The sequence below is a fragment of the Nanorana parkeri genome, unplaced genomic scaffold (assembly GCF_000935625.1).
Source record: "Nanorana parkeri isolate BGI_ZX_2015 unplaced genomic scaffold, ASM93562v1 scaffold59, whole genome shotgun sequence".
NCBI classification, from domain to species: Eukaryota; Metazoa; Chordata; class Amphibia; order Anura; family Dicroglossidae; genus Nanorana; species Nanorana parkeri.
The window spans coordinates 2,044,774-2,061,266 of record NW_017306327.1 but is presented as its reverse complement, the minus strand read 5'-3'; the positions used below and the strand labels follow the sequence as shown (position 1 = coordinate 2,061,266).

The following is a 16,493-nucleotide window of genomic DNA, read 5'->3' as shown; positions in this document are numbered from 1 at the left end:
ACTCTACAGTACCTGCATATAAATAGGCTAGTAAAGGGTTTTTTTTTTTAAAGCTCATTTACTGTTAAGTTATTTTTTAATGATAGGAAAATGTAAATATTTGAATGCCCATAGCCTGACTACAGTTGTACTTTAAAGTGAACAAATGCTTTGCCAATACAGGGCTAACGCCTTTCTTCCTTTAAATGGAACAATAGGGGATGAATCAAGGGCTAATGTAAGCAGATGTGGGAGGCGGCATTGAAGAGAACCTGTTGCTTTGCTCTGCATGGGCAAAGAATAGGTTTATTTCAATAAAGGGGCAATAGTTATGATCCAGGAAAATCCATTTTTGGACATCTGCTTTACCTTTAAGATCAGTCAGTCAGTCAGGGGATATCTGCAGTGGTCACCTGGTGGGTGAAGAAATTAAGGGGCTGATTTATAAAGCTTCCATTCAGTCATACACTGGGTAAATGCTGTTCAAATTCCTGCCACTAGATGGAGCCGAGGAACATAGGAAATCCCTATGCTCCTCAGCGCCATCTAGTGACAGGAATGCCCGCAGATTTATATATCAGCCTCTTAATTCTTTTGGGAACTAGGTGATTTCTGCAGATACCCCAATACTGACCAGTCGAAGCGGTGAAACAAATGTCCAAAATGGATTTTCCTGGTTGATAACTGTTGGACTGATAAATTGGCCCATAGTCTTTTCCTAACCTGTTATGACACAGATGATCACAGGTGATGATCACCATATGCATTTATGTACCTAAAGTTTGCACAAAGATGTGCATATGATTTACTGAGGTCACTGGTTGTTGAGATATGACACATTGGACCCGGGGGAGCTTTTATCTTAACTCAGGAGATTGTGGCACAATCAAATAAAAAGTACTGCTGCCATTTCTATGGACAAATGGAAATAGCTCTTGTGATAGTTGCAGAAATTCTCCAGCATCTATGTTCTTTATGTAAATGAATTCTGCTTCCTGCCACAAAGAGTTACCCTGCATAGATCCTGGTGTCTTCCACTGCAGGGACTCCGGCTAGTGATGGCATACAGTATTTAATCATAACTGCGCAGCCATAATTAAACATCCCTATTAGCATGATAAATGGCTTTGTTTGCAGATTGCTGCTCTCTGCCTCTGCATAAAGACTTCATTTCTAAGAAAGAAGCAGCTGAAGGTATTGTTCAAACATTTTGTTCAGGAATTTCCTGCCCAGCTTGTAAACTGCTCAGTTTTCCCTATGTGACGTTAGAAAAAAGAATTCAAAGGAGAATTCCTGGAGTCATTTCCACATCTTAGCTAATCTTGCTGCTTCTGTAATGAAACCAACAACACTTGACCTCTGAACTCAATTAAAAGTACTCTACAAGTGTCCTTCGTAACATCCACTTCCTGGAGCTTTAAATTGCACACAACATATCAGTGTTCGGAAGCAGGCAGATGCTGTAGCGTAGCTGTTCTCTGCCTCCTCTTTCTGAGCTGTTGACTTTCTCGTTGCAATGACTTTCCTGGTCCGCTTTGGCCGTCGCTTCTGACCTTGTTAAAGCTACAACACCTGACTTTGAAAAGGCAACGTTGTTTCCTCTTTGCCGGTAAGAGGCGGCGGATGTGTCAGTGCCATTCCTGGGTGATGGAGTCATGGGAGAAACTGCAGTGAGCAAGCACGCAGGGAACAGATGCAGGGCTCTGTTGTAGGAAGCCAAGCCAAGCATCTCTTACGGCTGCACTGCTAGTATACGGCAAGTATCCAGCGCACTTGTGGAAAAGCATCAACACTGGTGAGTCCTCTCTGCCAGCTTCTCAGCAATCTAACGCCAGGGCTTGTCTAATTTTTTTTTCTCGTCTCCTCTACACTGCATGGAGTTTTGCCATGTTGCACGACTTTCCATCTCTAACGAGCGTCTGCCTTGCATTCAACAAGCTTTCCCGTGGCAAAATCCAAGCAGTGCAGATTTTCCATTAGAATTTCTCATCACTTGCACTATTTGACTATTCAGACCCCTTTCTGGAAATCAATGGCAGTTTGTTAATCCATGTGACAGCTGTTCTTTGTAGTAAAAAAAGAATGTCCTGTGGGCAAAGCATGTAAATCAATAGAGCACTGGGCTGCACGTGGGTGTTAACATGTTGTTTCAAGAACTTTAAAGACCAGAGCAATTTTCTTACAGCAGTCTCTATGATTTATAGATCGTTATGTACTTAGAGGTAATATGGTTAGAGATGCTTTTTAACTAATGTGAAATATAAATGTATCAATTGGCTATCAGTAAGCTGCTGTTTTGTTTGTGGCAATTGTTGATTGGACTGGTCTTGTCTCTTTAATTGTCCTACCATAATTAAAGTATTTTTAAGACGCATATATAGTTATTGCAGTGACTTTTAATGTTATCAAGAACCAAAAATTCTATCACTGATAGCAGATAAGGCTAAAAAAAAAAAAGAAAATCAGGCTGTTTTCTTGGTTGATATGCTCACAGTGTATTTACTTTTACATTGACAGATGGGGTGTCTTAAATGATGTTGATGTATAACTGTGTTCGTAAATATTACGCTGAAGAATTATAACTTAACTCCATGAATTGGAAGCTGCAATAACATATGCTTTGCTTTGAATAAAGAGGTCTCTCTCCCTACAAGTCTGTATGGTATAGTCATCTAGTGTTTCAGCCGGGAAACTCAGATATATATAAATGCCAGTAAAAGCATTGCAGTGTCAATGTGACTAAGACAAACAGTCATGCCTCCTGTGCACATAGATAACATGCCAGCAAATCAATACACTATAAGCGTGGTGGCTGCTATATACAGAACGCTCTTGAAACAGTATCTTTGCTAGCCTGTGTCAGTCTCCTCCTCATATTTTATGTCTTACCGGATGTATCAGCATTTTGGGATTTTGTTCTTCAGTGTCTGTTACAACACAAGCAATTATTTACTGATACCTAGAAAATACAACTAAGCTGCAAATGATCATTATGTATCAACAGAGGGTATAGTTTCCACATTAGAAAAGGATTAGAATTTGTCTCGGCATCATAGGTAGGCCAAAACAATAGATTTAAACCCTGGAATTCTGGTGCTGTAATACTTTGGTGCAAGAAAGGTTGGTCTTCAGTGCAGAGTATTTTAGCAAACAAGGGGTTATGCATAGATTATGAAGGATTAAGGGCCAGTTCACCCCATCCTCAGTGCATTCCGGCCTGATTGTGGCCAGAACGTACTGGATCGCATTCCGTCCGCCTCTCTTTGTTTTGGGGTGGGAGGAGGCGTGGCGGTCCACTGAACTCAATGGTACCGCAGCCACGTTCTCTAGCCGCAACGAGATTGGTCGCACGGGAACACGTGGCACATCAGTGCCTGCGTTCTGGTCCGGTGCAATCAGAAAAAATAGTGTGTGCACTACTTTTTCTGACTGCACTGGACCGGAACGCAGGCACTACTGTGCCACGCGTTCCCGTGCGGACGATCGCATTGCAGCCAGAGGGCGTGACTGTGGTGCCATTGAGTTCAGTGCACTGAACTCTGGAAGCTGTCAGGCAAACAGAAGGCAAAGGACTAGTCACCGGTAGTGCCTGTGGTCTCCCTGTGGATCTTCTCTTATTACTGACTTACCATGCCTTGTTCTGCACTGTGTCTGTGTGGAGGTGACCATCTTGATAGAGGCAGGGTTTTACTTCCTTCCTAATGTCAGAGCCTCCAGCAAGGAAAACAATGTACAGAACACATACAACATGACATAGAACACCGGCTTCCCAGGCAATCAGGAAGCCGGGCAACAGGTCAAGGTCTGCCGCCCGACTTCCTGATGATCAGGGAACACGGCACAAGTATCAGTACTCGGTATCAGTGAGTTTTCAGAGGGGGTGAAACAAAATGACTGCCAGTCATTTTGGTGTCACCCCTCCAATGGTGTCACCCGGGTGCGGGCCGCACCCCCCGCACCCCCTTGTGACGCCACTGAAACCATCCACAGCGTGAATAGTCCCCCAAATAACTTGATTTAGTCCATATATGAAGCTGTACTCCTGACGGTACTAGACTTTTAAATAATAGGTGAGCGCTCAAAGTGATAGCGTCTGATGGTGCCCTTCCAAACCAGCTCAAGGGATACGAAGTCACCAGCATTCCAGACATGTAATTGCATCTCACAAAAATTTACTGTGAAGAAAATGAGAAAGGATCCCTGCATGGCCCGAAATGTCGGTACTTTTGTCTGTGACACTATTCTTCACAGTGAATTTTTGTGAGGCCCAATTACATGTCTGATGTGCTGGTGACTTTGGGGTCTATTCACAAAGCTGCCGAGGGCAGCCGAGTGAATGACCGATCAGAAGTGAAGTGAGCCGAACACTGTTCGGCTATTCACTTTAGGCTGGTACGGCTGATTTCAGCCATACATCGGCTGAAATCCGCCGTACATTGGCTGAAATCATTACTATGCCAATCAGACGACAGTATCGACTTGCTGTTTCATCTATGTTTAGTAGAATTGTTATTTTCTGGGGAAAAAAATGTGACTCACCAAACAGGCATTATATCACGCAAAAAAATGTGTTTTTTTGTGGCTAAAAAGAGCTAATAAGAGGCAGTCCCTTGGCCTGTTTAAAGCAAGTGATGTTACCTATTCAAGCATCACATCGAACAATTAAACAGTGTGAAGTTCAACTAGACAATGATAATGAGCACTTCTGAGTGTCATACATGTTCAATATAACACAGAGATTTTCTGACATGTTAGAATATCTCTGCAAGCCTGGGGCTCATGTAGATGGGCTTTGTTTTTCTGCATCTGACTTTCATTCGGAGCAAGCCTTAATCACAGATTAAATCTGCAGATCTCAGTTTACTTTATTTGTGTAACAAGGTTTACTGTTTGTGAGGTTGTTCTAGACCTGCTTTGCTTTACATTTCTGTAAATGCAATAGAACCTCTTGTGATCCGTTACTGCCACTTCAGCAGTCTCTGATATTCCCTTATTACTGACTTAAGATAGATTTTTCTGCACTGTGTCTGTGTGGAGGTGACCATCTTGTGTCTGTATGGAGGCAGGGTTTGACTTCCTTCCTAATGCCAGAGCCTCCAGCAAGGAAAACAATGATCAGCACAATAGTGACATGAAAAAATAAAAGACTAGCAGTCGGAGGCAGCAGTGCCTTAGATCTCACACTGCAGATATACAATTATAAGGTTGTAGTTACAGAAATGCCTAGGCACACTCACATACCAGGAAGTGAACTGCCATTTTTCAGGAGGAACTTCAGACAAAAGGTAAGGATTGCATGGTACTGCTTATGAATAGAGAACATTTCTAAATGCTCCATATAACTTAACAAATCTTCACTTTTTTACTTCAGGTCCACTTTAATGGGTGGTTAGTGTGAGTGGGACTCAGGGTAGAGCATCTTTACTCTGAGAACTCTGGGATGGAAACAGCATTGAGCTGCTGACACATGGTTGGTCTATCCAAGACACATGTCAGAAGTCCTAATGATATATTTCCATTTACAGATTGCATACAGTTAGTATGGATGAGTCTTTTTTCAACCCAACTATGTAAAGCAGTGGTGGTCAACTTAGTAAATATAGAGGGCCCCCAACATACCTGGGAGCCACATAATAACCTAAGTTGCTATTATCAGTACATTACATTGCAATGCACCAAGGAAAACATATGTTTCTACAAAAAGTTAATACAATATTAAGGCCCTGTTTATGTGTTGTGTTAATGCACAGTAAATGTATGTTTTTCTGTGCGTTACGGCAGCACATGTTATTTCCCGCAATGGCACCCCAACGTACTGTTACAGTAGCAGTCAATGTACCTGCAGTGTAGAGCACCACAATGAACACGGTAATCATTTTTAGGGGAATGGTTAAAATCCTGTCAGATTTTGTTTTTCATTTCCTGTCCTGGAAACACAAAAGGAAGTAAACAGAAATGTATAAAATGAGGGAAAATGCTATCTTAGACAGCTGTCAATAGAGAATGTACCCCTATTGGAAGTTTTTTTTTGTCTCCTGGTAAAATTTAGCATTGTACATTGCTTCCTGACCATGTGACAGTGGTCAAATAAAGAGGTTCTACCGTAATCCTTCACCACTCACTGGAAAAAAAAAATGGTTTTGACTTTAGATACATTTTAATGGGTTTGCTTAGAGTGATTAAATAATGAAGAACAACTGAATATTGTACAGCCTGCTCCACATATTTCTGTTCAGTATATTTCAGTATAGTTCTGTTTATTATGCATTGCCTTTATTGTACACTGTAAAGTCAAACCATCCAGAATCCAGAAAACCAGAATTTGCCCACTGCTTTGGCACCACTGCAAGCATTCTGTTGCTACCCTCTCCCTATATTATATATACCTGTTCAGTCCCACAACTCTTCTTCATTACATACATCATTCACTTCCAAAGACATATGTACAATGAGTGCCTTTGTCAGTAGTCATGGACAGATACAGGAAAAAACAGGTTCTACAGTACCAAGCAGGGGAGCACACTCCCCAACTGTCCCTCATTTGGAGGGACTGTCCCTCATTTGGAACCAAATCCCTCTGTCCCTCTTTCCTTCTCAGTTGTCCCTCATGTTGGTCTGATGTACAGATATCTATGAAAATGTTCTATTTAACTACTAAAAGTGTTATTATTCACTAAAATCTTCATCTGTGTTGTCTGCTATATTGGAAAGCTAGGATAAAGGAAAAGTAATGGTGAAAAAACAACTCTGGGTTTTACCATTTAGTTTTGGCATATAAGTGTATAATAGTCCACATAACTGGGGGCATGGCAAGGGTGTGTCCATTGCCTAAATACATTGTATTGGAAGGTGTCTCTCTTTCTCATCTCAGAAAGTTGGAAGGTATGGGTACGTATTTCATGGGTGGTTATATAGTAAATGCCCATTGCAGGGCTAGCAAACTGCCTGATGGCTGCCCACCCAAAATATATGCATGTTGGCCCAGAATTAGACTCAACCTTGTTTGGCATATACAAGCTCTGCTATTCTTGGCAAAGCTTCAGTTTTGCATGTTGGAATGGTCCTTAGAATTGAAGGACTATTGCAAGAATGTCGTTTTATGAAGTTATTTTTAAACACTTGAAAACTCTTAAAATTTTGTGCCTTTTGAATTGAAGTGCTTTTTCTAAAAAAGGAAATAACATTATAGCAAGGATTTCCTTTTTAACATTTCAAAGTAACCATAGAGTCTCAGCCAGTGGAGACCAATTTTCAGTGCTAAAAGGCCACAAACTGTGCACTATACAAGATGAAAGGAAATACTTTACCATGCCAACATCTAATTGACTTCTAGTGCCCTAATATTCTGCAATGGGACTCCTGTCACAGATATATGAATAAAATATTACCATTGCTGGAAGATTGAAAGGTAAATTTTTTTTGTGCCTAACTATCTTGTAAGACAAGAGCATCAAATTCATGCTAACCTGAGAACAGATATTTCTTTTGGCAGCAGTTTCCTCAATATTCTAATAACGTATGGTCTATGACTTGCAGAAAAGCTTTCTAATTTATCATATATTAAAGAGAATTTTGCATCAGGAGCAATTGGCCTTGACCAGAGACTGTGGCAGAAAGGTTCCACTTCTAGACTCCCCAAGAGATATAAGAACAAAACTCTTCCTGAAAGTGGAATATTACTGGCATCGGTTATACCGGCCTGAACATACAAAACAGTCTTTTCCCTAATAGGAGAAAGCACAGCACAGCCAACAGAAATAATACCTTTTATACTCGCTTCTATATTGATTGGATGCTGTTTGACAGTTGCTGTGTTTATTCTGTTACACTAATTCACAGCAGGAAAATGTCAATACAATTTCTTCAGAAATGTACATTTTGTTCAGCACACTTTAGCTGAGAACAACATGGCTTTAGCATCATTATTAATTACTTTATTGACTCTCTGCTTGGTATCGGATTTTCATCTGATGAAAAAAATTGAAATCATACAAAAGATGGATTAGCTGAAATGAATGTCCTTACCTTTCTCTGTGGACTTCTGCAATCTCTCATTGTTACCCTACAGTCTGTTAGCCTAACCATAGATAAAGGTTTGGCTGTTATCAAACTGCACCCAGACTGACGATATATGGTGATTCACTGTAAAGTGGTCTCAGTGATATCTATATGTTGTTGCATATATATTGTATTGCCCCTATAGAGAACAGAAGGCATAGATTTTGGAAAGTGAAATGTTCTCAGTGAGGTAACATTATTTGAAAGTAAATTCCACTCTTGTGACTATGATGCATGTTACAGTAACAAATAAACATGGTCACATTCCACCCTCCTCCCCACTTACCTGAATCGTGGGCAGGCTCCTCCTGCATAGTCACGTCATCTATTTACAGGGATTTGTAAATGTCACTGCAGCAGAGGACCCGTAGATCTCAATGGCACACAAGTACAGTGATGTCACCGGGTCTGCTGAGCCTTTGCATTGCACACGCAATGCACTAATCGCAGTTGCAGTACTCTGCAGGCTCCAACACAAGAGGTACACTATGTGCAGGCCTTTGATTGAGAGCCTAGTTGCGCTTTTTCTGTGCTGTGCAAGAGATGGGGTGGTGGCACCCAATAGAAGAATAACTGGGGTTTTGGTGGACAGACTGGATTTGTTGTCCACTAATTATGGACTGGTGAGTTGTTATAATGATAATAATACCTAAAGGACTGTCTATAAGACTAAAAGGATACCTCACTCATGAAGAGACTAAAAGACAAAGGAAAAAAGGGGCTTTTAAGATATCAAAATCACCACTCATGGTCACTTCACATAGATATATACACAATTACATCTTTATTGATACATAGGATAAAATTGCATGTTAAAAAGACACAATAAAACAGTTTTCCCTCATATTACTGGCATCCTAGATGACTACCCCATAGTTTGATACCGGCATCCTAGATGACTACCCCTTAGTTTGATACCAACAGCATTGAACAGCTATCCAGAAGATGTTGACACAGTCTGTGTAGTAAAGAAGTTATCATGAAGCCAAGGTATCACGGGGTGCCATTAACCTTTAATGCATTTCACACCAAAGAAAGTAGGGGCTTCCTCAGGGGGTAGGGATGCTCAATATTTGTTAATCTTGCCTGCCCATAAAGCCAAGGTTGTAAAGGGAGGACAAATAGCAGTAACAACTTTAAACTGCAGCAGCTGACTAGTCTCTGGGAGAACTGGTTCATAGGTGAGTCCTCAACATACAGAGATCTGATCCCGCTGTCAGCCGCTGGGGTGTGACAATTTTCCACTTTTACTTTCTTGTCGCTGATACAAGATAACATTATTGTATTTGTTGTACAAAGATGATATTACAAAATAACTAAGCAGGCTCCCACCCAACCTGGCAGCCCCTGGAGCTTTTTCACCTCCCAGTGCGCTCCTGTAAAACTACCCCACAGCATATCTGGAATGCTGGAGTGCAGATGTATCATTGTTTTTCTTTACTATACGATAAACATTATTTATAGATAAGATTTTCTGATTTGTAATCCAGGTCTGTAAATTGCAAGTTCTCCTGAATTTTAAGACAGGATCCTTGAAAAATGTACCTGACTGCATTGTATAGAATTAATTTACTGCAGGAGGCTTTTATCTTCTTTTGACTTTAATAAACAGATTTCATTGCGTTAGTTGTCTTCAGTTGTATTATGATTTATGGTGAAAGGGGTCTAATTATTATGGCAGTATATGCATCAAAGATGCATTCAAACCTTCACATAAAACCACAATACAATTTCTTGAATAATGCATTACCTATAACATTGAACTCCTGCTTTCACTTCTATTATACCTGTTTAATTGCTATATGTTGAAAGGAATCCAAACATTGTAAAAGGAAAGAGAGACAAACCTAAAAAAATGTGTCCATATGACCTTAAGAAATCATTCTGTGGGAGTTGATGGAGGATGAACTTGATAGACATGAGTTTTGCTTCAACCTTGTTAAACATTGAATTCAAGAAGCGCCAGGATGTCGGACTGTAATAGTACCATAAAATAAAAACCAATGAATAAAAACCATTGTCTTTTTATTATTACATATTCATTCAAAATGTAAAAATTACCAAATTCATTACATATTTTATCACCACAAATACAGATCTCTGAGGGCTAAGCTTAGTCTATCACTGGATCATCATTATACTGTACCATCATTATACTTTTTTACCCATTCAACCTAGTTAACTGTGTACCGATTTTCAATAAGGAAGTGCAAAGAGCAATTAGAATGTGCAAACTGCATTAAGCAATAGCAGCCAATCAGTTTACTGTAGTGAGATCATAGATGATTTCTGATTGGATGCAATCAATTAATGCAATGCTATATTTGCTAAGCCCAAAAAGTGACAAAACTGGTGGCACCTACTAAAGATAGGAATATTTTTATTCTTATTTGTGTTAATTTAAAGCAAAACTCCGGGTAAATCAAATCTTAACCCTTGCATATTGGCTATCCTTGCACTTCAAGGGTGCTTGTTTTGTCTATAGGAAGCTAAAATAAAAGAGAGATAGTCATCTGAACTGCGATCCCAGCTGGCTCCTACACCACTCCCTCCAGCCTGTCTCCTCTTCTGCTCCAGTGAAGATATTTCCATTGTCATCCTCAGGTTCAATACAATGTATAGAGTGTGATAGCTTACGGGACCTTAGACCACTGGAGCGGAGGGGAAGCAAGGCTGAAGGGACCGGTTTAAGGGCAAGCAGGGGTCATTTCAGTAGGTTTAAGTCAGTATAACTTTGTGTACATGGTCTCAGTACCATCCTGTATCCATAATTTCATAGATTTGCCACTCTTCAAAGAGACCAGTGTTGTCAATTACATTCAATGGAAAATATAGCTGAGGTCTGGCTACTTTTCACTGTTGTCTAAATCAGAGTTTATTATTTTCCACTCGGTATAGTGTGTTCAGAATATGGGAAGCAATTTAGAAGTAGTCAGCCATGGTAGTTCAGCAGCTTTATCTTTCTACAAGAATAGATGGTTGTTGTTAACACACCGTTTCTTCTCTTGGAAAGATCCAAAACATTTTATACTTTTACTTCATGAGACTGTTGCTATAGATCAGTGGATATTCGAAATAAAAAAAGGTGCACTTCACCCTACTTCAGTAAACAGGACAGTAAATGCCCAAACTACAAACCCACAAAGTTCATTTAAGCTTAACCACTTCCAGCGGGTTCATGTAAATGTAGCTGCAGCCGTGTTCTTGGTTCCATTTTAAAAAGGCGGCAATTGCTGTTTCAATACAAATGATCCGGTGTCTCTACAGGGGCTGGATTTCTTGCATGGTGCTGCGATGTGTGTCACCCTCCTTATATCCGCCGCCGGGGCCACAGTCGGCTTCCCGGGCTCCACTGTCCCACGTGTGGATCGGAGAAGAGATCAGCGGCTGGAAAGATCAGCTCTCCTCCAATCACTGGACCCGGAAATGATATGCATTACATCACGTCCGGTGTCACTGGGCACATTCTCCGGCTCCTAGAGCTAGAAGAAGAAGCTGGTGAATGTTGCTCCAAACCACATATTCTGTTAGTGGCAACCAGTTGTTGAATGCATTTGCATAATTGGAGCTAGGAGGTGTTAATAACCTGCCCAGAGAGAGGTGTTAACAGATTACGTGGATTGGAGCAACAGTCACCATATTTATTCCCAGATCATTTTTGTACAAGTCATTCTGAATTGAGAAAGCTGGTTGGATAGTCAGTGAAACGTCTTCAAGAAAAATACAGCAAGTCCAGTTGCCTTGCCTTATTTCTTACATATATACCATGACCTGGATGAATGAGAACCGTCACAGACATACACAACAACCACTATTAATCAAGTCAATAAAAGACTGAATGCAATGGGGAGAATGTATCAAAACTGGAGCAGAAAAAATCTGGAGCAGCTGTGCATGGCAACCATTCAGCTTCTATTTTTAAAGCTTAACCGAGCAAACTGAAGAAAGAAGTTGATTGGCTGCTATGGGCAACTGCTCCAGATTCTGTCTGCTCCAGTTTTGATGAATTCCCTTCAATATGTTTTCCTTGTTTCTCCACAACTGGGGTAAATCCAGAAGCCAACCTGGAGGGTTACAGTCCAATATACAGTCTTGAAATTATACAATATTGTTAACTTGCTGCACCATATACACTATGGGGCTTATTTATGAGTATAGGACATTCCAATCTCCCTCAGCACCATTCAAGGGCACAAGTGCCAAGTGTGTGTCATCAGCCCAGCTATATGCTGGGTGGAACATCTATAAATCAACTCCTACATTATACTTTTCTCTACAGAGATGTAACGTGGTGGTTCCAATTCTCTAAACCCATTTTGCTAGTGAAAGTCATATAGGTGAACAATACTATTTTCCTACCTGTGGTTTACAACCATAATCTGCAAAGGTCTTTATGTAATTGTTCTGACATATAATTAATAATGGCATATAAGAGCAACTCTGTTATTGTTTCTATTCACTGCTTTTCTTTGTCGTAGTAATTATTGCGTGGTATGGGTAGAAACCAAAAGGGATGGACTTTGTAAGACAAGGTGTTATCTGTTCCATGGTCCTAAAGCAAGTGTCCAAATATTATTACTGATATAGATATTTATGAAATTAATTAGAACCGCCAGCATTGTTGCCTAATAGTTGATTAAAATGTTACTAATAGCCTAGTTTAGTGTAATTAAATGAATTGCTCAAAAAGTGACAAAAAATACGCTAAGACCTCAGCCTTACAAATTGCTGTTTAGAACTTATGGCATGGAAAGTAATTTAGCAGCCTCTAAATTGTGAGCCATCTGGCATTCAGGCCATGAGGATTTTAATTCAAAGACAACAACTGTAGTTATATGGATGTCTCTGCCAAAGAAGTGGATGCTGCTGCTTGCTATCTGTGTGTCATTCATCTTACCCATTCCTAAGGCTTGTCATACACAGTGCAAACTCCCGCCTCGCTGGCCTTTTAACAAAATCAATGTTTTCTTATCTCTCTTAGGAAATATACAACACAAACTAAATGATAAACTACAGCCATCCTCTACATGTATGAAATTAGAAAATAAAATTGTTAATATTGAGTCTCATAGTTAGGATTTTAAAATGCAACTTTTCTCCAAGGGAGGTAAAATTCCTTTGAGTAAAATATTGGGGAATTGATTTTTTCATTTACAAAGGACAAATTGAAATTCAGTAACGTTGTTACAATCTTGCTTGACATACTGTATGTTAGTGGAGGGCCTCAGAAGATGAAGTAAATAATCCCATTAGGCTATTACAATAAACGGCTATTTAAAGTGTATCTATATTTTTTTTTAAATGTTTGCGTTGGATAAAATGGTGAAAGTTTAGAACCCTTGTCAGGTTTTACTGCTATCTTGGGCCCCATTACCAAGTTTTCCCCTCACTTTCTGTTCTGTGGACAACCTTTTACCAGACAGGAAGTAAGGGAGAATCAGCACCAGGGAGACAGACAACAAAACATGGCTGTGTTGCTGTTAGAGAGATTTCCCCTCACTAGCATAGCAGTAAAACCTAACACGTGTTCTAATCCTTCCCAAATCAGTCCAAAAACTAAAAAGACTACTGCAAACTGTTAGCATACTTAAAAGAGAACTATGGGGTAACCTTTTTTATCCCATAATTCTCTTTAGGGTCACGGGAGGACAAATACTAACCTCCTCCAGTGACCCAAAGCTCAGTATATAGCAAGCTATAGCTCACTATATACAGGGAGCGCTGCAGCCGGGATGGATCCGGATAATCCTGTCAAGATCCACCCAGCTGGTTGATTGACAGCGGGCTCTGCCTATCTAGAGGCAGAGCCAGCTGTGCCTGCCCTGTTTAGTGTCAATGGGGGAACTGGCTGATTTCAACTAAGAAATCTAAGCATGTATGGCTAGAAATATATCTTACGCTGAGTCAAATAAAGCCAAATAATAAACCCACCTATAAAACCCAACACACCTGTCCAGTCAACTCTTTGCATTCCTAAAACCATTTTGCATCCTGAGAATCGTTGGCTTACATAAAGCAAGGGACAAGAATATATTATTTCAGAAAGCATGTGCTTTTATGCACACTTATAACATGTAAATGCATCCAGCCTAGTTATGCGCAATGAAGCATTGTTATTGTTTTTTTTTATGAAAAGCACAACTGTATAATCCCAAGGTTTCCTACTATGTCTTCTGGATGAGGCTTCAAGAAATACTCAGTGCACTGAAAAGGAATCCCATTTTCTTATAGCCGCCTTCAGGGAGCTCATGTAGTAGATCCACAACCAGCACTGCTGCTGTTTCCCAGGGCTGATTTATTATAAGAGAAAAGACAAAATGTTGTGCCCAGCCATGTGTATGGTGAACCCAGCTGTGATTAGTAAAGGTAGTGTGACAATGAGTTCATCTCAAAGGAAATTACAGCATACTATACATAATATGCTTCTGGCAGCAAACTTTGGAAAATGATATCCCACTCGTGATTTTTTTTTGCAATAGTTATTACCTTTAGAGTAACATACAACAAGGTCAGTACGACAGCTGCCCTGAGACATGTAGTATAAAGAAACTAGATTGCATATCATCTATGTAATTTTCCATTTATATTTTTTTATACATTTCCTTCCTTGTAAATATCTATATGCGGATACTGTGCTTCAGGTCTTCTCTTACGTTATATTTATTATAGCTTGTATAAGATAAAAAGGCAGAACATAATAGACAAAACTTGAAAAATGTTTAAAAGTGATTTTATATCTTTTGGGAAATAAATAATAATTTAGAATTACATTTAGGACATGAATAAATCACCATATATACGGTATTTATTTACCACTTCCAGGATGGTTCTGTGTTGCTCTCTGTCAAGCTTCCTGTTGTCTAAAATAGAGCTTTTAAAAAAAGGTTTGTTTCCACATTAAAATCCATCCATTAGCAGAACTCACAAGTGACGTTTCTTCCCTCTTCTTGTGCTAGATAGACTCTTCACTGAGGAAAAAACATGATGGCAATCTGCTATCCTGATTAATAAACTCTAAACTAAAAACAAAAACACAGAGAGAGAGAGAGAGATTCACTTGGAAGAGATTTTAAAGATGTGATGTTAATATTTAACTACGTTTTTAGCTATCAACATTGAGCGGTAATGGCTAAGCATTTGGGCAGGAACCGATTAATCATACTGTATTGGTTGTCTTCTTTCCTAGGTAGATCATTTTTATAAAGGACAGTTTCAACATTGAAAGTGGGATCAGTCAGTATGGGCCTTGTATCTTTTCTTTTTGGGTCGAACATTCTTGTATGTTTTCTTTTTAGGTTAAATGTAAGGTAATATCACATTATTGGCGCTACAATGAGTGGTCATAACCCGTTATTAGGCCCCTTTCACACGGGTGGCGTTAGTTCCAATCAACAGGCAATCCGTGCAGAGGCCCCCTGCTGAATGGAGCAGTACAAATGGATGTCACTCTTGTGACATCTGTGCCCATTAAGTTTTTCCTCTGTCTTGCAATGAAGGAAAAACGGAACTAACTGGACCCTTGTTGGGTTTACGGGGAATCAGATGTAAGTGGACACATGACCGTTTACATCTTATTACCTCCAATCTGTCCTGTTCAAGTCCGCCAAAACTCTGTTCTATTTTTTTTGTGTGGACATAGACAGGCTCACAGGTAGTCAGATGTAAATAGGCACAGTTGCGTTCACATCCGACTCTCCATAAACTAATATTGAGCTTCCAGTCAGGTCTGATCAGAAAACACTGATGGGTGGACCTGATCAGAGCGCTGTGTGAAAGGGACCTATATTACATTCTACCTGAAAAAAATAAATCTACAAAGAACAATTATTTTTACCTCCGTTTGCACAGAATGAATGTTCTCAAAGATTCACAGGGTGAGTTGTTTTTCAATAGACCTCCATGTCTGGTTACATCTCCTATATTATATTTTTGGCCACATAATAATCTTGTTGTGTCACACATTTCCTGTTATTTTTATGACGAGCAAAACGTTCAACTCTGTGAAATTTTCATTCTAGATCGCACAGTGTTTAGTGTGACTAAAGAGAGATTTTTAGTATAGATCACACACTATCATGTGTCATTGATACAACTCCTTTTAAGAGTGAATTTTATCTGAATCATGTGCCATGAGAAACTTTTTTAATTTAAGTTGTAGAACAGTCGGAGAAAGGCTGCCTGGAGGCAGCTTCTGCCCCTTAAAATTAAATTAGAATGATCACTCTTTTTAATGCTGTGCTAATGAGCTTCTTTTCCATTACACCTGTTTTGACATGGGAGTTTCTTTGAAGATGTATTTCTCTTCCAAAACATAGCACGGCATAACTGTTGATAGAAGTCACTGTTAAATACAGAATGCTACTCTCATTAACTACGCTGGCATTTAAATTTTAGTGGAAAAAAAAAAAACGGCCAGTTTTTTTTTTGAACGTTTTTCATAATTACATATATAAATA

General features: G+C 39.6%; 1 protein-coding gene across 4 annotated transcripts in view; it reads left to right on the top strand.

Moving 5' to 3' along the window:
* Positions 1-16,493, top strand: part of ARHGAP24 (Rho GTPase activating protein 24) — a 600,350-nt gene that overhangs the window by 474,594 nt on the left and 109,263 nt on the right. The window contains exon 1 of one of the 4 annotated variants that reach the window (XM_018576199.1): positions 1,404-1,774. The exons of the other annotated variants lie outside the window; for them this stretch is intronic. The gene's annotated coding sequence lies outside the window, so the exon portion shown is untranslated. Of the gene's footprint in view, positions 1-1,403; positions 1,775-16,493 lie in introns of those variants that run through there. 4 annotated transcript variants of the gene reach the window in all.